The sequence below is a fragment of the Euphorbia lathyris genome, chromosome 1 (assembly GCF_963576675.1).
Source record: "Euphorbia lathyris chromosome 1, ddEupLath1.1, whole genome shotgun sequence".
NCBI lineage: Eukaryota > Viridiplantae > Streptophyta > Magnoliopsida > Malpighiales > Euphorbiaceae > Euphorbia > Euphorbia lathyris.
Window position 1 is genome coordinate 25,940,942 of NC_088910.1, and position 23,593 is coordinate 25,964,534.

Here is a 23,593-nt window from a genome sequence, read left to right on the forward strand (position 1 = left end):
GATTTAATAGGTGCGATATTATGATATTCTTTTTGTGTGTGGTCTTGATTGGTTTGTTTGTAGTAGTATTATGGAATTTTTTATTTTTGATATTTTGGTAACTTTTTGTTTTTGTGTGCTTATATATTGATAATGGGCCACATTTACAAGATCGGTGGGCCAATAGTAAACGTGATTATGATTGCTTAGGCGAGTAGTAACAAAAAAAAAAAAGGACAGTGTTCACGTGGATAAAACTTAATTAATTAATTAGAGGATTAAATCCATATTTCACCTTAAGTCATCCAAAATTTTATTTTTTTTGGTAGGCAAGGAAGAAAAACAAAAACCACAAAAAAAACTTAACCCGAGATCAGTCTGGGAAAGCTAACCCCAACTTGATCAGCAGAAAGGAAGGACGAAAGGAAGTCCGGAGGTGATGAGAAGGTGGAGGTCCCAAAAGCCCTTACCTGGCCCTCGGCCGCAAGACGGTCGGCAACTTTATTCTACTTTCTGAACACATGCCTAAAACTGATAGAATCAAATGAAGAACGTAGCCTTTTGATGCCTTTTAGTAAATTTTGGCTGCCAAGACAAGAGAACCTATTCTCAGAGATCATCTTCACAGCTTCAATGTTGTCGGACTCCACACACAACCTTTTTAATCTCAGGTTCTTAGCGAGCCTAAGCCCTGAGAAGATACCCCAGAGCTCAGCAGAGAAAGAAGAGCCCACTCCTAGGTTCTGAGCAAAGCCAAACACCCAAGCACCGCCAGCGTCTCTCAGGACTCCACCAGCTGCGATCCTTCCATCCGAAAGACAGGAGCCGTCGGTATTTAAATTAACAATTCCTTCCTCAGGTTTGCTCCACCCCAATAACTGAACCACCTTATTCTGGCAAGAATAAGGTAAACCCCCTTCCTTAAAGCTCTTGATAATAGAATTAACTTCTTTAGAAAAAAAAGGCCAGTAAGTTAGGACAGATAAGAGCTCATTCTCCAAAGATGTCTGCATTCCTCCACTGCCAAAGCTGGTGGCAAACAACAGCGAATAGAATATCACCATGATCAAGCTCAGGTAAAACTAAACCTTTAACCCCATCAACAAACCAATGCTGACCAGGATAGGCCAAAAATTTAGGAAGCAAATAGCTCAGAAGGACTTCCCTCCAAATCTTGTTGCTCTTATCACAGTCATCCACAATTTTATCATATACCTCATTTGAAATTATTCGGTAACATTTGACCTTTCGAATATTCACATAAATAACATTTAATTCAGTGTGGATAGAAAACTAATTAATTTGTTAATATTTTGGCTATTTTAAATAATTGTTAATACATCATATATACACGTGACAATTGATTTATTTATTTTTTCATATACATTTAATATGTTGATAAATAAAAAGTTAAATCTTTTTCTTATTTATATACATATTAAGTTTATGAGGAAAAAATTAAAAATTTGTTATATTTACATGTGACATGTTAAAAATTGTGTCATGATGATTGATTTAATTTTTTTTCCATATTAAATGTTGATAAATAAAAATTTAAATCTTTTTCTTATTTATTTATTTTTTGCAGACATTCATCCTATAAAAAAACAAACCTTTCTCAATTCTTTAGAAAGAATCCGTATTTTTATAAGAGAGGATTCATGATGTAATTTATAGCCAGAAATAAGTTTGGAAGTAAATGATTAGTAGGAACGTGGAAAAAAACTGTTTTTCAATATTTAAATTTTTTAAATTAAATAATTAATGTCTGATAACTGTAATTTGATAAAATAAGAAATATTTTGTATTAGAATTTGATATTTCAAATTTAATAGACAATCCTTCGATAATAGACAGAAAGAGAAGATAATTAATTATAAAAAAAACTCCAAATATGATTTCTTGTATATTTTCCTTTGAAGTTAACGGCGTGATTGAGAACGTTTCTCTCTAATCAATTTTTTCATATAATTCATTTAAGAAAACGCCAAAAAAAAATGTATACGAGAACAACAATTTCATTAGACTTATGTAAACATTGTTGCATAGGTAGATAAGAATTATGTAAAATACTTAAAACTAATTTAATAACACAACATCTGATCACTTTTAGTAAATTTAGAGTTTTCTTATAGGAATAACACGAAGAGGTAGTTCCTTCTGCAAGGTTAGACTAAATTTTTCAGACATGTCCAAATTGTTCGGATCCTCACCAATAGGAAGAGATCAGTGAAAACAATATATCAAATATCCTAATATCAATGGTAATTGTCGTGCAGCCATAGGTAATCCTGGACAAATCCTCCTTCCTGAACCAAACGGTATGAGTCCAAAATCATGACCCTTAAAATCTATATCAGTTGCAAGAAACCGTTCAGGCTTAAATGATAATGGATCTTCCCAAGTTGAGGGATCCCTACCAATTGACCAAACATTCACTAATAATTGAGCATGTTTTGGTATGGTGTAATTCATAATTTCACAAGATTCGGGAGCTCTGTGTGGGAGTAGATATGGAGCTGGAGGATGTAATCTCAATGTTTCCTTTATACACGCATTCAAATATGGAAGCCGCAAAACTTGAGATTCATCGATTTTCTCATTGTTGATTTCTATTTCTAGCTCTTGTTCAAGTTTCTTCATAGCTTGGTAGTATCTGATCCTGCACTTAAAAATTCCTGCAAAATCAAATTATATTAGCAGTAATATATAATTCTGAGATATTGAAATGTTTATGGTAAAAGTCTAAATTATTTCATATTTTGCTTTTTCATTTTAATACTTCCCTAGTTGGGGTATTGTTTTTTTAATCTAAAATATGGATTGAAAGAAGGTGTGCATCCGCATATTATACATAGCATATTGCACAAATCCAAAGCCGATCCGCCTATTAGGCAATCGCAAGGGAGTAGGAAAGAATATAAGGGAACGTTTGGTTCAGGGTCTTTAAGCATGAGAATAGAAATGAGAGGGTTTCATTCCCTGTGTTCTTATTTGTTTAAAAAAAAACTCATTCCTTTTACCCATTTTAGATTATGGGTTTACTCCATTTTAGGTTAAAGCCCATCACCCCAGGCCATGTAGGGAATTTGATTCCCTTTACCTCATTCCCTTTCCTAAACATATCCAAACATATACGGGAATTAATGCTTATTCATTTTCTTTCCTTTAGTTTCTCTTTCTTGATTCCTTTTCCCTTACACCTTGTGAACCAAATGCCCCATAAATTGCTATCCCACAGGTTCATTTAAGAAGACCCAATATATTTTTTTTATTATATAAATTTAACTAAATTATATGATTATTTATTATGTGAAAAATTAAGTGAATGTTAACTTATCCATAAAATTAACGTCTAAGAGTTTTAAGAAACCCAATTTTATTATTATTTTACAGTAGCACTGCTTGGTAAACAACCTTTTTGAGGTAAAATTAGAGGTTTGAGCCAATTTGAAAGTTCTAAATAGTCAAATATCTAATAGTAGTGTTTGGGGAATAGATGTTTGAAAGAGTTTATTGGGTCCAACAATCTAATTTTGAAAAAACTGGTTTTATAAGGTTTTTTCAATTAACTTATTGCTCCATCTCTTTTTAATGACATTTTTAACTCTAACTACTACCATTTAACCCTAAATAAAGGCTTCATCATTTTCTTATTTTGTCATTTTACACAAACAATTATTAGCAATCACCTAAGTTTTACTAAACAAATTTATACAATCAGTTAGTCAAATCAGCTAACAAAAAACGTAATGAGTTACAGCTGACAACTATTTGTCAAATAGGGGCAATATCTAATTAAATTATATTTATTATATTTATTATGTCAAAAATCAAGTTAAAGTATTTTGGTGTTTCATTTTGTAAAAACATTATTGTTACATGAAAGTATTAAATTTTTTTAATGAATAGGGCTCAATCTTTTCATTTAGCACATCACCTCAAAAATATTTAAGACGGCCCTGACCAATGGTGTTGTTCTTCTATCATTTAGTGAAGGGCAACTTTTCTTTTTTTATATAAAGTAAGGGTGCACGTGGTCGCTCAACTAATTCATTAAGATTAATTCGTTCGGTTAACTATTTCATCAGTTTTTTAAATATGCTAACCACACACTAATTCATTAAATTCGATTAGCCACTAATCAGTTAATCAATTATTCGATCGGTTAACCTTTTTATTTCGATTTCTAACCATTAGTAAATAAACATAAAAATAAAAAAATAAAAGTTCAAATCAAAGTTTACTGTCAAATAAAGCATTATAAAGTTTAAAAATTAATGAAAAAGAAGAATGTAATAGAATATAGGCAAAAAGCATCCTAAGGCCCCTGATCTTTCATTGTTTGGTGCATTAAGCCCTCGATCTTTTATTTAGACACATTGAGCCCCTGATCTTTCACCATTTGGTGCATTAAGCCCTCGATCTTTCATTTAGACACATTGAACCATTGATCTTTCATATATGAGTGTATTAGGTCCTTCCATAAATCAATTAATATATAGGATTATTAAGGGCATGTTTGGTGTGACAACAAATGATGTTCTAAAAATAACAAATTCTAAAATAAAAAATATATTATACAAATTAATAAAAAATAATTTAAATAAAAAATAAAAAATTTATTGAACACAATAAAACCTTGTTTTTCGATAATTATGTTCTAAAAATAAAAATAATGTTAAAATTGAAGCACATTTTGTGGAAATAAGAAGGGTAATTTTATCAATAACAAGTAACTACAAACAACTGTTCATGAAAAGAGCTTTTCGTGAAAAGCTCCAAAATGTTGCAGTGTTCAGAGAAAATGTGAAACACTGCAGTTATATAAACCTAACCAAACATGCCCTTAATAAACCTATATATTAATTGATTTACGGAAGGGTCTAATACACCCATATATGAAAGATCAAGCGCTCAATGTGTCTAAACGAAAGATCGAGGGCTTAATGCACCAAATGATGAAAGATCAGGGGCTTAATCTGTCTAAATAAAAGATCGAAGGCTTAATGCACCAAATAATGAAAGATCAGAGGCCTCAAGATGCTTTTTTGCCTAGAATATAAGGTGTCAACTTAATTAAAACATATATTGTAAGTTTGTGTAAGTAATAGCATAATAATAATTGACTAATTGACTAATTGTTAAATGTTAATCGTATATGAATTGTTTTTTTAATTAAAAAATATATAATAAGTATATATTATATCTTAGAAAGTAATAGGTATATATTAATAGAGATAAATAACTAATATTTTTATAATATTTGATTGATATACAATTGGTTTCGGTTAATTATAGTTTTTGAAATATCGAAAACAAACCTGAAATTGAAAACCGGTAATTCTAAAATAAAAAACCATACAGAAGTTTATTGGTTTCGGTTAACCTATTTTTCCGTCCGATTTCAGTTTGGTTTTACAATAAATCTGAAGAGACAATAACTCTAATATCATAAATCGTACAATTATATCTCTAATCTTTGTAAATTAGACAAATTTTACTTCTAATATAATTATATTCTATGCAATCATAAATTTCGTTATCTATACTTCATAAATATGTCATGTTATCAATTGTTATATATTAAATATATATGCATAAACGTTAAAAAAAAAAAGTTAGCCGTACATTATTGAAAATTTAAAAATATTGGTTTAATTATTATTTAAATGTCACATTGGACATTCTAAACATCAATTATGTTTAAGATATTTCATGTGCTACTAGCACAGTTACACAAAATAACCTAACAATTAAGTCTATTTTTTTTATACGTGTCTGAATCTATTTACAGTGTTACTAATATAGTTATAAATAGCCAATAAAAAATATACGAAACTACTTCAGTTTATCTACTTGTTTAGAATGTATGATGTGATAGTTAAAATAACATCCAAACCAGTTTTTAAATTTTTTTCATAACATACTACTAAAATTAATCTTACTTAAAAAAATTAGAGTTAAATTTATACAATTTAATATATTAGAGTTAAATCTGTATTTTTTTTTTTTTTGAAATTGTTAGTCGAATATAAATTTATCTTTGTTTTAATGGGATAGGGATAATTGCCATTACATGAGGAAATGGGCCTAAAAACATGTGTAACAGATTTAGGGTTAGTTACGTGGTTTGGTCGTTATTTGTGGTTTGCAAGCAAAATTTTACAAACGTAATCTAATTGTCAAAATTTAGTCGATAACAACATCAAAATGAAAATTTTTAAGAGTTAAATGATATTTTAAAAAATTTTATTCTTCAACTTTTTAGGATTAAGGTCATTTATGTGTTGTTTTTTTATGAGAAAAATATAATGTTTAGAAAGAGAAAACTCCACAAATAATGATTTTGAAAAATTAAAAATATAGTTGCATAGTAAATATGATAGTACTAACAATTTTAATTCTTAAAAATATTCTCGAGATCGTTACGATCAAATATTCTTTGGTGGGTACATGTCTCAGCCTGTCAAAAAGGTGTTTTGAAAAAAAAAAAAGACAGAAATTCCAATTTCGGAAATATTTCAGGAAAAAAAAAGAATAGAAAATATTTTGAATTTTAACACAAAAATTCCTATAATTCTTTGGGTTAACAAAAGATGAGAGATATGAATGAAGTAATTAGAAGTGCTTACCAGAACCAACCAATTGATTTGATCGTCATCGAAACCGTTGGCAAGAAATACATCTAAGAAATCTGTATTTTGAGCAGCTTTTTCTCTTCTTTCCTTTATGTATACTTCCCAAACTCCAAACATTTCTTTGATGCAAATCGACATCTTTTTCTTCAAACCCTGAAGATCCAACGCCTCTAAAACTGGATAAAATTCTGCAATATTTGGACTAGCCGCCATCTCCATCAGCTTCCAAATCGTGCTTTTAGCCTTTCCTTCATCTTCCAAACCAATCAAATCCTTTGAGAACAAAAGATTAGACAAAGTGTTGAAAACAGTAGCAAACACAATTTTTCCAATATTCATTTCTTCTCCTTGTTTGGATCTCAAAAACTCAATCATCTCCGTCAATTTCTTTTCTCTCAGGCTAGCTTGAGATTCAATCGCTTTCACAGAAAAAAGCTCTGTTCTGCTCAAACTTCTCAGAAACTTCCATTGATCGGAACATGTTGGGTTCCAAATAAGAGATATACGTTCAAGAACATCGCTGCCGCAGGGAATCGCTTTCCGTACGAATCTCGCAGAAAGCAAACGATCGTGGTTTTTCAGAATTTCAGCGGCTGCAGAAGGTGAGGATGCGACGATAACAACTTGAAATCCGAGTTTTAATGAAATTAGAGGGCCATAAACTTTGGCTAAGTTAGCGATTGAGATATGCAATTTCTTTTCTAGTTGAAGAATGTTTCCGATCAGTGGCCATGGCGTAGGACCTGGAGGAAGAGATCGCCGATTCCAAAATCGAGAGATTATGTAGTTGAAGAGAATAATGAAGATAATAGGAATAAGAAAAATAATTGGGGAGGATTTGAGATTGAGAAATCTATCACCAGGTGTTTGATCCATTGTCTGTGAGAAGAAACTGAGTTTTCCGAAGATGGAAAAAGTAGAAGAAAAAGACAAAGGACCTAATTGAAAATCTAGAATCGTTTAGAAAGTCCCTGCGAGAGCATTGATTGTGCATAACATAATAAATAAAGGATGGGATGGATATTTTGGAAAGTGGGAGACCTATAGTAGATTGACCCTATCCTAACATGGGCTGCGGCTGCCTACTAAGAGCATCTCTCTGTTGGGTGTTTAAAAGAGTGCCGAAACTTACTATAATATAGTATTTTATTGTCTTTTTTATCCACATCATTTTTGGTAACTTTTATTTAAAAAATACTCCAATAGAGGTTGCTTGAAAAGTTGCCACTATAATCCTATAAATTATTATTTTATTATAAATAAAATGTTCCATATTTATTATTTCTAGGAGAGTATATTAAAAAATTATTAAACAAGGTTGCCAAGAGGTTGCTAAAAATTGGCAACTTTCTTTGGCACCCACAATCACTCCAATAGTGGGCACTCTTTAAAAGTTGTCAAACCTGATGCCACATCAGCTGGCACTCTTTTGGGCACCCTCTATTGGAGATGCTCTAAATGCCAAATTTCAATTGCCAATTGCCAACGGCGATAAAAGTTAGTAACATATACTCCACATCCACGTCATTTTTGCTAAAAAAAGAAAATATTTCAACAATTGCTAAAAAAATATTTCAATCAATGTTATTAAAATATTAAAATTAGAGTTTGGTAGAGAGTTTTTTGAAATAAAATTAGAGTTTTTAGTCACCTTAAAAGTTTTGACTGGTCAAACTTTAATAGTTATGTTTGGTGAATATAGGTTTGGTGAATATAAGTTTGAAAGAGCTTATTAAGTCCAAAAAACTAATATTGAAAAAATTGGTTTTAGAAGTTTTTCAATTAGCTTATTGTTCTCTCTTTTGAATGAAATTTTTACTCCTAATTACTACCATTTAATTCCAAATAAATGTTTTATTATGATTTTATTTGTCATTTTTCACGAACAGCTATTAACAATCAGCTAGTCAAATCAGTTAACTAAAAAGTAATCAGCTAACAGCTAATTGCCAAACATGGTTTTTATGCCATGAGATTTTTAATGGTATATTATTAACTCAAAATGGACAAGTGATAAATGAGAGATTGATGCTCAAAATGAACCACTTGAAACGGTTTTGGAAGATAAAAAGGAAATTAAGCCTCCATTTCATACAGGAAAGAAATGGGAATTTTCACTAGTTTATAAGTAAAAAGACTTTACAAGCCTTTAGTCAATTACTATGGAAAAGACTTTGTCACGTGTAGGAGTGTAGTCGAAACACCATCGGATTAGAAGCACACAAGGACGACATGGACGACGCGAATGCGACATCAAAACTAGATCTCTTAGACTGACCTACTTTTGCTAGAAAACCAACTTTCTTAATGTTAATCTCTATCGTTGAACATTCAACGAACCAGTGCAGCTCAGATCGAACTCGTGGCCAATTTCCTAGTCGAACCGACCGGTCCGATCCGAGTTTTATAACATTGGTTTCAATAGTAAACAACTACAAAAGTCGATACTATGACCCCACAAATCATGACTTTATATATAATTTATTTTAATTATAAATATTATCACAAAAATGCTTCAATAGCAATCTAATAACATTGTGATATTATCCCAATGATCAAAAGAGATATTCGCCTAAGAACGCCACGTGTTGGTCACCTGATATGGGAATACCACGGCGTATTGAAACAAAGAGATCCGGCGGGCGGATCACCAAGGACTCACCAAAAGAGACCCGCGGGCGAACCTATAAGGCGAATCTCCATAAACACTCAATCCGCCATTAGAACGGCTGGGCCTATCCGGCAATTAAGACCATTAATGAGCTATCAATTAGCTAACCGCCAACTTAAAGGTAACCTGTAACCGCCATTAATGGGACATTAATGGAGACTTTCTAGTTACTGAAAGTTACAACTTTATGACTATATATAGCCTATGTCTCAGGCTATCAAGGTACACATTCACTTACCCTTTGTCAATTCAGTTTGCTCTCTTGTTCTTCTTTACTGACTTTGGCATCGGAGCTTCCCCTCGTCGAACCCAACGACGCCCCCACAGAGGCGGAAGTTAATGAGAAATTCTCCACAAGTCATCAATTGGTGCGGTGAACGTGGAATCCTTAATCAAATAAAGGGTTTCCATTCACATTAGAAAAGATATGACAAATGGAGAACAGAACCCCTCCTCAGGGGTTGAAATGCCCTCGGCAACACCCTCAAGCCAACCTGAATCAAGCGCTGGGCGCGTTGATGGGAGCACTCCAGCAACTCAGGACGGAAGGAGTCTGTCGCCAGATGCATTCGTTGAGACATGTGCGGGAGCCATAGGAAGAGCGTTTGGTCCTGATATGGAGAGACGCCTAAGGTCGTTCATGATAGTACCAAAGCTTCGGCGCAGCAACCCTATGTCATCTCAATGGCAGCAGGCCATTGTTGGATCTGGCGCCCATGATTCTTCGTTCTTCCAGGCTCAACCTACGGATTCCATGGTGACTACTACCGTAGCTGGTATTAACCCGCCACTCAATCGGCAATTATTTTCTGATGAAGCAGGTGGTAGTCAAAGGATGAATCTGGGCGGATCAGCTAATCCAAGCCGCCCGCAGTAGAGTCTCCCTGAGGGCGGATCGGAAGGTTGAAGACACAAAAAGAGTCGAAAAGAGAAAAGTAGGCGGTCGAAATCACCTTCGCCCAGGAGACCAAAATCCTCCCGTAGGGGTAGATCACCCCCATCTACTGGTCGTAGACAAAGTAAGAGGCCAGTAGAGACGCCTCGTTCAGATAGGCCACCGCCACCGCCACACCAAGGAGAGGATAGGCACCTTCCTTCTAGAGACCATGGAGGCGGTAGTGGCCAAGGTGGTGGAGGCCAAGGAGGTAACGGGCAAGGTGGTGGAGGCCAAGGAGGTGGAGGCCAAGGTGGTGGAGGACACGGTGGTGGAGACGGACGTTCGCCATCAGATCCGTCATCTGGTTCCAGCTCGTCATCTTCTCCAAGTAGATCTCCCCATAGGAGACCTCCGAGTCGTTCGCCACGAAGAGGACGCCCCAGGGCAGGGCCGGAGAATTTTGATGATCGTGTTAGAGCTGCGGTGCTCCGTATTAATGAAGAGGATGCCCGGCATAATCCATTCGCCAACCGTGATTCGCCTTTTATGGCGTGGATCGAAGCTGAGGAAACGGAGAGGCATTTTAAAATCCCAAATATACCCCTTTACATAGGGGCGGACAACCCGGAGGCCCATGCAAGAAAGTATCGGATGTTGCTCAGCCTCAACCGTGCTAGTGAGGCGGTCTTATGCCGAATGTTCATCACCACCTTAGGAGGCCCCGCTTATGATTGGTTCCAATCTTTACCTCCTGGATCTATTGATAGCTGGGATCAATTAAGTAGGCAGTTTTGTGCGAAATTCGCCGGATGTATTCCTCTAGTGGTCAAGTCACGAAAGCTTTTTGAATTGAAGCAGAAGGAGAACGAAACCCTTCGAGAGTATGTAGACAAATTCAACAAATTGTGCATATGAATTGTCGATGTGGATGTCTCCATGGCAACGGAAGCTCTAGCAAAAAACACCACATGTAAAAGCTTACAAGAAGATTTAATTCGAAAAAAGCCCCGAGATATGGCAGACTTAATCGAAAGATGCAAGGATTTTATGGAGGTAGATGACATTCGCCGCGAATCACTATCTCCGCCTAGAAAGGACAAAGGTGAATCTCGCCACCGAGATAAAGAGAAGGACAAGGACCAGGATTCCTCCTCTAGAAACCGGCGAAGGGGTTCTAAGAACAAATCGGCATTTGTCACATCCTTCACACCTCTCAATGCCTCTAAAAGCGAAGTGCTAATGTGGATAGAGAATAGCCAGCACAAGCGGAGCATTTCATACCCCGAACCAAAAGGGGGGGGGAGTACACTAACACTTCGAAAAATCCAAAAAATTATTGCAAATATCACAGGAAAAATGGCCATGACACAGACGCATATTGGGAGTTAGCCAAAGAAATAGAATGTCTCATCGAGAGAGGCAAATTGGACCGGTTCGTCCAAAATGATGGCAAGAAGGGAGATGGTGATAGACCCAGAGATGATCCGAAGAAGAAAGGAAAAGGGACCATCAATGTCATAGCAGGCGGACCTGGGTACCAACCTGTACTGAAAAAGGCAAGAACCACTGCTCTGGACAAGGCATCACTTAATCGCCCTTTTGCAGATGTTGGCCCAGAGATCACTCCTCATGCGGATGCCTTGGTCATTACTATAATGGTGGAAGGCTGGGAGATGAAAAGAGTGATGATCGATACCGGGAGTTCGTGTAATGTCATCACAAGAGGAGCATTTGCCAAGCTTATGGTCGACCCAATCCAAGTGGAAACCACCGTAGTGGACATCCTGGGAGTGACAGGACATACCATCCAAACAAAAGGCCAGGTAACACTAGATTGTGAGTTAACAGATGAAGATCAAGTTTGGAAAGGCGATCTGGAATTTTCCATCCTGGACGGCCAGTTAGCTTACAATATTATCCTTGGGCGACCCGTTATCTCCGAAGCAGCAGCCCTTATCTCCATACGCCACTTAACTCTTTATATCCCCACGGCCAAGGGAGGTGTAATGATCAGAGGAAGCCAAAAGATAGCTTAGGAGACGTATTCGGTATCTTTAATGATCCGCCCCCAGTCTAAAGACGAGGAGGAGGAAGAACTCGTCACAATGGCCTTGGGCGAAACAGAGATGTACCTCATGGCGGATGAAAAGCATGTACGGATGGCGAAAGGGCTCAAGGGGGAAATTAAGGAAGCAATCACCAAGGTCCTCCATGAGGCAGAAGATGTCTTTGCATGGAAAGATGAGATCCTTCCCGGGATTAGTCCAGATGTAATCACTCACAAACTCAACATCGACAAGGACGCGGTTCCGGTTGCCCAAAAACGGAGAAACCATGGCCTTGAAAGGCAGAAGGTGATAGAGGAAGAAATCACCAAGCTCCAGCGGGCGGATGCTATTGAAGAGGTACTTTATACACAATGGCTGGCGAATGTAGTTCTAGTATATGACGCGCCTTCAAGGTTGCCAAAGCCATTATCACCTCACCAAACACTCAATCAAACACCCTCTATTGGAGACATTCTTAGTTTACTCTCTAAAGACAATATAAACAATTGATTCTTATTCATTTAAGAGTTTTAAAATATATGTCATCTCTAAAAATACTCCTCATACCTGGTCCTTAATTTTTATAACTAAAATTATTACGTATTGTTATATTTACCAATAGTAAGAGGTGAGAGACTCATTAAGAATAAATTATTAATAGGCTTAAGACATTATTTACCCCTGAACTTGTCCAAAATGCTTGATTGGCCCTGAACTTTTAAAGTGTCCTGATAACCCTTTCAACTTGCATAAAATGTCCATTAGCCCCAAAAGTTTGTGTAAAATGTAAACAATTAATGACTTAGTTGCAACAACAAAAAAAACAAGTTAGATGCGGAAGATGTATTGCACGCGTCTTAAAAATAATAAAACGACTAAGGTTGGAGTATATACGGTTCTAATATGAGAGAAAGATTCGCCACGTGGTAGATTGTTAGTATGGGATTTTGCCCCATTTTGGGTCTCTTAATAAAGATCGGTTAAATATTTTGCCCACTGAGGAGCTTGCTTAACCGGACTCGAAATCGAAAGACTAGCTTCCGGTTTCAATTTGCAAAGAAACCGGAAGCCTGTGTTCCGGTTTCTATTTTTTAATTAAAAATAAAGAAACTGGAAGACAGACTTTCGGTCTCAAAAATAAAAGTCAATGCTCCCATCAAGGGAGCAGTGACTACACATTCGCGGTTTGAACAAACCATGAATGTGTATAACTTTAGAACCAGAAGTTGATACAAAATTAAAACCCCCCTATCCATTATCCATTCACTCCCCCTTATTTTTATTTTTTCCCCTTATTCCCATTTCTCTTCCTTTATTTCCATTCACTCTTTCTTATATTTTCTATTCCTATATTAAAAACCTCTCCATCCTTCATCCCACTTCTATTATTTATCTTCAAAAATCTTATAATTTTTCAATATTAACAAATATCATTAAGAATTGGTATTTTTGTCCTCCAATTTCGTAACAAGCTTCCAAAAAGATTAAAGTATATATGCATAAAAAATATATATTAGAGAAATGTGTTAAAAAATTATATTAGATAAATTATCGGTCCTGGATTTATTATTTGTTGAGGTTTGTTTTGGTAGGTCATTTGTTCCAAGTTATCCTACATAATATACACGTAGATAAATGTTATCTCAATATTTCTAACATCAAACCTATTACTAATATTTCTTACATTTCTAACATATAACATATTTAACATACTTCTAACATTTTATCATATTTCAAACATTTAACATATTTCTAACATATTAATATAATTCTAACAAGTAGATAAATATTATCTCACTATTTCTAACATCAAACATATTGCTAATATTTCTAACGTTTCTAAAATTTAACATAATTCTAACATTTCTAAAATTTAACATAATTCTAACATTTAATAAAATTCTAATCTTTCTAACATTTAACATAATTCTAATATTTCTAACATTTATCATAATTCTTATATTTTCTAACATATAACATAATTCTAACATTTTATCATATTTCTAACATTTAACATAATCTAACATTCAGATAAGTGTTATCTCAATATTTCTAACATCAAACATATGATTTAATATTTCAAACATTTATAAAATTTAATATAATTCTAACATTTTTAACACTTATCATAATTCTTACATTTCTAACATATAACATATTTAACATAATTCTAACATTTTATCATATTTCTAACATATTTCAAACATTTAACATATTTTTAACATATTAACATAATTCTAACAAGTAGATAAATGTTATCTCAATATTTCTTTTTTTTTTGTTACATGGAGGGGAAAACCCTAGAACAGAAGACGAAAAAAACTATAAACGAACACGCCTGGGCCAGCAAGAGCCACAAACGTCAGCTAGAAGTAACAGATGAATTCCTGCATGAGGCACATCACACTTGTGATATCCCAAAGACAGTCGTCCCGCGTAATTTGCTATCCAATCTGCCACCTTATTACCCTCTCTATAAACATGAGTAATATGCACCTCCCAATACCGAACCATCAAATCTTTACACTTGTTCAGTAGCCAGCTAAGCATGTTCCCCGAACATCTCACCCTATTCATAGCCTGCACCAAAGTTTGAGCACCAAGCTCCACTTCCACTCGTCTAAAGCCTTTAGCCCAAGCAAGCATGAAACCATGATATAAACACCACACTTCAGCTAAAACTGATGACCATACCCCAATATTCATAGAGAAACCCCACAACCAAGTCCCCAAGCGCATCCTGAATCACGCCTCTAGTGCCTGCCAAACTTGGGTTTACTTTAACAAAATTTTAATATTTCTAACATTTAATACAATTCTAACATTTCTAACATTTAACAAAATTCTAATATTTCTAACATCTAACACAATCTAACATTTCTAACATTTAACATAATTCTAATATTACTAACATCTAACATATATATATAATTTTTAACATAATTTTTCAACACATTTCTCTATCATATTTTTTAACACATTTCTCTAACATATTTTTTTTTATACTACCTTAATCTTTTTAGGAGCTTGTTGCAAAATTGGAGGACAAAAACACCAACTCTTAATGATATTTGTTACTATTGAGAAATTATGAGACTTTTGAAAATAAATAATAGAAGTGAGATGAAGGACAGAGGGGTTTTTGTATTTGAATGGATTTAATATAGGAATAGAAAATATAAGAAGGAGTGAATGAAAATAAAGGAAGAGAGATGGGAGTAAAGGAAAGAAATAGAAATAAGGGGGAGTGAATGGATAGTGGATAGGGGGTTTTAATTTTGTATCAACTTCTGGTTCTAAACCAGAAGTTATACACATTCACAGTTTGTTCAAACCGTGAATGTGTAGTCACTGCTCCCTTGATGGGAGCAATGACTTTTATTTTTGAGATCGGAAGCCTGTCTTCCGGTCTCAAAAAGGATTTCGAATATGGGCAGAGTGTGTTCTTATCCACACTATGACCCATAGAGAAACCGGAAGTATGTCTTTCGGTTTCTCTGTTTTCTAATTAAAAAATAGAAATCGGAAGACAGGCTTCCGGTTTCTATTTTTTAAATTAGAAAAAAAAAATAGAGAAACCGGAAGACTAGCTTCCGGTTTCTTTGTAAATTGAAACCGGAAGCTAGTCTTCCGGTTTCGAGCCCGGTTAAACAAGTCCCTCAGTGGGCAAAATGTTTAATCGGGCTCTAATCCTCATTAAGAGCCCTAAAATGGGGCAAAATCCGTTAGTATGTGTAGAAAACAATATTATTTTAATAAAATAAAATCTGTACCTGTTAATCTACAACCTTTCTCAACTGTTTACACACACGAACTTCAATCACCCCTCTCCACTCTATTTACGCCTAAATCTTAGAATTATAAGGTAATTTCAATTGAGTCATTATCCTATCCTAAAATTAGAAACTGTGACTATTTGATAAAGATTGTAATAATCTTTATGTTGGTTCAAAATGAGTTTGGGTAAGAGGGTCTTGAACTGTTTAACCAAATGATTTTTGTTAAGGCATCAATTGATGATTTTTTTTTATTAGTTTAAAGACCTAATTGATGATTTTGATAGTTTAAGGTGCTAATTGATTTTGAAACCTTAGTTTGAGGATCTAAATGAGTATTATGCCTCCTTTATTTATCTAAGTTATTTTTTTTAATTATTAGTTTGAGGATCTAAGTTTTGACCTTATTTTACTTCAGAGGATTTCGAGTTTAGTTGCATAACTTAACTTGTTAGACTTTCGGTTCAGAACTAATAATGAAATTTATAAGGTAATTTCCTTAATTATGTAACATCTTTTCATTTTATTTTTTAGGGTGATGATGTCCTAATTAACACTATACATCTAACATAATTAAATATTTAATTTTCTTTCCGAAGCAAACCTTCACACCATTGATTTTAGAAATGATGAAATGTGAGAAACTTTTTGCATCATAAGGGGGGCCTATAATCCTTGCCCAGTCAGGTTTGTTTATTTTCTCTTTGAATTAATTAAATTTTTTTAATCCATTCTCACTTTATTTAACCATACTAAGAACATCTCCAACAATCTCCTAAGTTGGCTCTTAAGTTAAAATTTAAGGAGTGAGAATAAAAATTCAGCTCAAACAGTCTCTTAGTGACTCCTTAAATCACTAAGAGCCTCTTCATTCTCTCTATTAATAGAGTCTCCTTCCACATCTTAATGCTTCCTAACTCATTTTTTATTAATAATTTATCATTGAACAGTCTCTTTCCTTTCACTATTGGTAAATATCACAACAATTAATAATTTTAATGCTAAAATAATAAATAAGGAGTGAATATAAGGAGTATTGTTGGAGATGATATGTCTTAGTCACTCTTAAATCACGAAGAGTCAATTATTTATATTATTTTTAGGAAGTGTACTAAGAGTCTATTGGAGATGCTCTAAATACTAAAATTTCTTTTTCATATCTATTTTATTATATAAAGATGAATCGATTAAGGAACAGTAAAAATCCAATTGATTCAGTACAGTGTTTTTTTTTCAATTTTTCAATTGAACCTCTCATTCCTTCTATTTCTCCCTCAAATGATGTCATTTTAAGTAATTTCAGATTTCCCTCCAATTGCATTGCGAAACGACGCTGTTCAAGGTAGGCAATTCAGTAATTTCACCCTCAAACTTTTGGGTTTCATTACTACCTCCTCATTTTTCCTTATCTCATTCTGTCCCCTTCCTGAAAGATCTGTCCCTGTCTCTAGATTTCAATTTCTTCTTTGGTTTCAGATTTCTGGAACTCATTCCTCTACCTGTCACGATTCTTTCTCCCCCATTGCCTTTCTGTTTAAGAGGTGAGAAATGGAAAATAAAGGCAAACAAAAATTTCCCTAGCTGTCGTTGATGTTTACGCTGATGCTGCCTAATTCCGAGTCTCCTGTTAGTTCGTTTCACTTTTCCCTTTTCTATTTTTCTTCATTTTTTTATTTCAATATTTCTTCTGGTCTTATTGATATGTTTGTGTTCAAGGATCTTGAGATCTGGAGATTATTATGGTTCTTCTGGTGAGTTTTTTTATGAGATCTGCTTTTTGGGTCTTACTTATCTGTTTTTGTTCATGGATCTTAAGGCTTCGAGAAAAATGATATTCATTCATGCTTCTTCATGTGGCCGTTCCTTCTTCTCCTGGTAAGTATTTCTTCTTCTCTTCCTATTTTTTCTCCATTCCATTTTGTCTCCAGATTTGTGTTCATGGGGCATTCATATCTTTTTTTCCAGATTTAAAGCGATTTTTGAAACCTCATGTCTTGGAGAGGTAAATCTGACGTGTATTTATTCTTAAGTAGATATAGATTTTTTCTTTTATTTTTTTGCTTGATTCTCCTGGTACGTTGGTGATTTAGCTGTGATGGATTTGGAACTATGTTGGCTAGACTTCGTTCACTGTTTGGGCTTATGATCTCTGATGATTTCAGGGAATCACGAGGTACTTTCTTATTAAATTTATATCTAAAACTTATTTTTGTGTTATTGGATATTATGGAGCAAATTTTATGATTTCAATGGGATGAGCCTTTACATCTCTAGCTTTTGTATACTTTAATATTGTCATAACCATGGAAGCTTTTGGAACTTATGTTGACGTAATGTGTTTATCAATTCCATGCTCATGTATCTTCTTGAAATCTATTATTTCTTGCTTGCTCAATTATGCCTTCCAAATCCGTTGACGTTTGAAGGAGATCTGTAGTTTGTTTGTTTATTTGTTTTAATATTTTTCTTTATTGTGTTCGTTGATAATTATGTTTTGTTACTGATATTGGTTTTTCAATTCAGGACATTTGCTGCAATTATTTTCTCATCACTGAGTTCACCTATTGGCTTCTGGCTAATCGTTGTGAGGTTATGAGGTCTGTAACCATTCTTTGATTGTCCCATGATTTTTGAAATTTCTTGCATTCTTATTCATAGAGAAGTATATTTATAACGAAAATTTTAATTGTAATGTTATTAGATTACTAGAAGCCATGCACTTCAAACCTCAATTATATTTAAAATAGTGTACCCATCATCTCCTATTGTCTTGGTATTGATTGATAATGTGATATTGAAACTTCCGTGGATTTATTTCGATGGTTGTTCAGGTTTTTCATTAGTGGTAGTTATAATATGTGGCAATTTGTTTTTAGATCTTTTAATAATTTCTTTTGTGGTTTTTCTTTATAGGAGGATGAAGAAAAATTAATTTTGTTGACAAGTTCAGTAATATAATGTTGTGATTTTACAATGGTTGTAAATGGTCTATTATATTCTAATTCTCAATTTTAATGGTTAATTGATGTAAACACGGTTATTTCTAATTCTATTTGTTTAATCAGTTTATGATGTTTTCCAGAACATATGAGATGATTTATTTATTATGGAGAAACTGATTAGGATAATGGCATCGAATCCCCGAATCAAAATGGATTTCCATTTTTATATTGCAGCAACATCAAGTAGTTATCCAAAAGCTGACTTCGTTGGGAAAATGTGATGATTTCAAAGAAACCAGAATAGCTAATCAATGTTAATTATTTGACTCACATTGTATTATTTATTTTGTTTGTTTATGTTTGTGTTTGCTAATGTCTTCTTTTAATTAGTACATGGTCGTAAATATGATTAGTGATCATTGTGATTAATTACATTCATAAATATATGCATATGTAAGTTTTTTCTTTATTTATATGTTTTCTTTATTTGATTAAGCCCTTTTCTTTTCAAGGAAGTGTGTGATAATACACTAAGGAGCTATAAAGATAGTTTGAAGTTTTATCTACATATTTGGCATTTCCTTTTAAATTTTGTGTGCATTTCCTTTTAAGAATTGAAATAATTCATGCTTCAATTTTGATAATTTTGAATAATGTAAACCTCGAAGCAGTGTTTGAATATAGATTTGAATATGATTTTTTTCCAAATCCTGGTTAGTATTTCTCTCCGTATTTTCTTGCCATTCCATTTCGTCTTCTGCTTTTTTGGCTCTTACTGATCTATTTGTGTTCATGGAGCATTCATTTTTTTTTCCAGGTTTAAAGTGATTTTTTTAAACAACCTCATGTCGTGGGGAGGTAAATCTGGTGTGTATTTTATTCTTAACTAGACATGGATTTTTTTCTTTTATTTTTTTGCTTGATTCTTCTGGTATGTTGGTGATTTAGCTGTGATGGCTTTGGAACTGTGTTGGTTAGACTTCAATCACGAGTTGGACTTATGATCTCTGATGATTTTAGGGAATTACAATGTACTATTTTTGTGTTTGGATGATTTTTGTTTCTACTAAATATGCTTCCTAATTTTTTTAGTTTTGATTGCATTAATAATTTGGTGAAGAGCTGCAACTTTAGTACTTGAAAAGTACATGATCCATATTGAATGAAGGTCTTGTGTTATCCAGTTGCTATTAGAGTTGATTTTTTTTTTCATTAATTTGGTATCGTTGGTATCGTTGTATAGGTTTGGCAAATGAGTTATCATTTTATATCTTTCATCTCAATAAGCATACACAAAGCTGATGAGCAGATTAACAATTCATATTGAGCTAAGATTTGAACTTAAAAAAACTTTAAAGAGGATAATTTCATACTTATGCACAACTCTTTTTTTGTTCATTTTATTATCGTCCTGATCCTTCATCTATCTCTGTACTTATAATATATATAGAAAAGAAATTGCTTAAAATATTATTAATGGTTTTACAGTCTTGAGATTTATAAATTGATTCTACAACTATTGTTTTTTATTCTACAATTACTTACTCCGTATTTTGATTCTAATGGTTTAAGAATTTTGATGCAGATCCATTCAACCATGTCCTTCAAAATTTGGAAGGATAAAAAAAATGGCATCATTTAAATTAAATGCATTTCTTATCAAGATGGACCAATCTTGGATTACCAAGAGTTTTTGCTACAGCAACTATGAAATAGAAGTGCATATTAATTGGTTTACAATCAGATGAAATATTTGGAAATCCGAAATTGTATCCATCCAATTAAGTTGAGTGAAGATTGTGTAAATATGAGCATTTTTTGTGGATGAAATTGTTTCCATCCAATTGTATTTTTTTTTTTGTGTAATATATTTTTCATTTTAACCAAATGAAGATGTAAGTTGTAAGTTATTTGATTATGTTTTATAGCTATTAAGAATACACTTCAATAGGTATTCGTATTTGTTTTGTTGGAGTATTTTTGTAAATACAATTGATCCTGTTATATATTAATATATATATATATATATATATATATATATATATATATATATATATATATATATATATATATATATGCCTTTTTGTAATATTAATTTACTACTTTATAATTTTCATTTTAAATATGTCAAGAATTAATTATTTCCTCGAAACGAAGCGAGGGTCACTTCCTAGTTTTTTTATAAAAGAGATTCCAAGGCCACCTCCAACCCATTACGCTATCTCTATCTCCATTTTGTATTTTCTAAACATCAAATCTTATGGAGATGGAAACGTGGAATGGGCTTATGGAGATGGTTAATATTATAGGATTCCCTTTGCACTATATTAAACATGGGCAATACTTCCTTCCAATGATGGAGGGCAGGTTTTTGTCCGCAGCTTCTTTGATTTTTTTTAAAATAACTACAAATTATCTAAAACATGTATTTGACCCAACCTAAAATATCTAATAGTAAAATTCTTCTAGTAAAATTCGTCGGGATTACCGAATCACAAGTTGACATTAAAGATTAAGGATCTATTTGGTTCAGCTGTTACTTAATAGTTATTTGCAGTTGTAATAAACTGTTAGCTATTTGTTATTATCTGTTTAATTATTAATATTTAGTAAAATTATATTGAATTGTTGCTGTTCGGATTTAAAATATCTAATATGAACATGTTTTAAATTAATCAATAAATAAATTATAAAAGGAATAAAGTGAAAAAATACTCATAGTTTACAACTAAAAGCAATTTTACTCTTAACGTCTAAAATTGCGCAATTTTACCCATAACGTTGGCAGCTAAAAGCAATTTTACCCTTAATATTGGCAAGTTGGGTCAATTTCAGACATTATTATAAAACACAGATATTTTATTTCTTATTCTACACCATTGCACATATCAGTTAGTTTTTTTAATTGAAAGCTTGGAGGTCGACCAAAAGAATCAAAGCATCCTAACAAGGTTAGCACACTTCGAATCAAATGGAGCCGAGCCCAAAATATTATTAAAAGAGAAGAGAAGATCCGTACAAAATAAAAATAAAGGACAAACAAAAAGGCGAAATAAAATACAAACAAACTAGCGGAATCGAAACTGGGGCAGTCCCGCCAAATCATCGGACACAAGATGAGAGCAGAAGGAAGGTGAGGAATTCCATGAAATCAACGAAGAAGCAGTTCGACCATGGTTAGCTAAGGAATATGCCACCCTGTTTCCTTCTCTAAAAATATGCGAAACAAAAATGGTCATTTGGGACACAAGAGAAAGGCAAAGCATCCACTCTTGTCGGAAACGCCAAGGAACAGTCTTGGATCTTGATGTTAACAAATTAACTACATAGCTTGAATCTGATTCAATCTAAAGCTTCTTCCAGCCTTTATCCCAAGCCATGCGAATGGAGTGCATAACACCCTGTAATTCCGCCTCAAAAGGAAGACAAATGCTAAACGGCATTGCAAAAGCACCATGCGGAAAGCCTCTGCAGTTTCTGAAAATTCCACCTGCCCCTGCTAAATTATCAGCCACAGATCCATCTGAATTTACTTTGATCCAACCCGGCAGAGGCGGATGCCAAATAACTTCCACGCAGGAGGGTGCGGGAGGAGGGCGACCAAGTAAAGAGAGTTGCGACAAAACATGGTGATCCTTAGCTGAATGAAACATAACTCCATTGCTTCCAAATTGCACCTCACGAAGAGCACTCCAAAGGTCCTGCAAAATGACAGAAACATTTGGAACAATTGAATCAAAGATGGCCCGATTTCTGGCCTTCCAGATTAACCAAATTGTGTTTACAAATGCAGATGCCCAGATGTCAAAGAGTTGAGGACTGAAATTTTGTGATTGAAAACACTCCAAAAGAGAGTTGAGACTGTCAAAAACTCCAAGTCCCAGTCCAAACAAAGAAAAAATAGCATTCCAGATCTGGGTTGAGAAGATACAGCTCACAAAAAGATGGTCATGACTTTCTAAATTAAGACGGCAAAGTTCGCACCGTGAAATTAAGATCAACCCTCTTGCACTGATTAAATCATGAGTTGGGAGCTTGTTCAAAATTGCTCTCCAACAGATAAGAGAACGAGATGGTGGCAAGAAGCTTTTCCAGATGAAATTTTTCCAAGACACCTCAGGCTGAACCCCCCGAATTAAATTGTAAAGACTTCTGACCGAAAAAACGCCCTTTCGGTCAGCCTTCCAAAAGCACACATCTTCGGAGTCAAAACCTCCCTTGATAACTTCAATATCGCCCCTAAAATCTTCCACCTCAGTCGGGAGATTCGACCAACCAGAACTGCCAAAATAATTTAAAACTGAATCGCCACTAAGCTCAGTATCATCACAAATATTCAAACGTTCAGCAACCGTTGGAGAGATCCAAGAACTAAACCAGAAATTGAGTTTTGAGTGTACGCCAATCCACCAAGAAGAATTTTTCAAGACAAAAGAAAAACAACTCCTTACGGAGGACCAAACCGAGGAGCCAATAGGTGTGGATCGAGGACCCCCCAACTTACTTAGAAAACGCTTCTTCAAAATCCCTATTGGAAAATTATCTAAGGAGATTAAACCCCAACATATCAGTTAGTTAAAAAAAGATTTCATATTATTTTTGTGATTTAATAATAAAATTAAAATTAATATTTATAAATTCGGCGAAATATTTGAATTT

General features: G+C 33.8%; 1 long non-coding RNA gene and 1 pseudogene across 6 annotated transcripts; one reads left to right on the forward strand and one right to left on the reverse strand.

Moving 5' to 3' along the window:
- Positions 1-1,981: 1,981 nt before the first annotated feature.
- LOC136225887 (probable (S)-N-methylcoclaurine 3'-hydroxylase isozyme 2) lies at positions 1,982-7,626 on the reverse strand (annotated as a pseudogene).
- A 9,756-nt stretch (positions 7,627-17,382) lies between these two features.
- On the forward strand, positions 17,383-20,888 carry LOC136225894 (uncharacterized). Of its 6 annotated transcripts, none has more exons than XR_010687370.1 (6): positions 17,383-17,618; positions 17,709-17,867; positions 17,958-17,994; positions 18,083-18,165; positions 18,516-19,801; positions 20,520-20,888. It is a non-coding gene; the product is annotated as an uncharacterized lncRNA (long non-coding RNA). The 6 variants fall into 6 exon arrangements; XR_010687373.1 differs by having other exon boundaries at positions 17,809-17,867; XR_010687369.1 differs by having other exon boundaries at positions 17,384-17,867; positions 18,516-18,589; positions 18,906-19,801.
- The last annotated feature ends 2,705 nt before the right edge of the window (positions 20,889-23,593 follow it).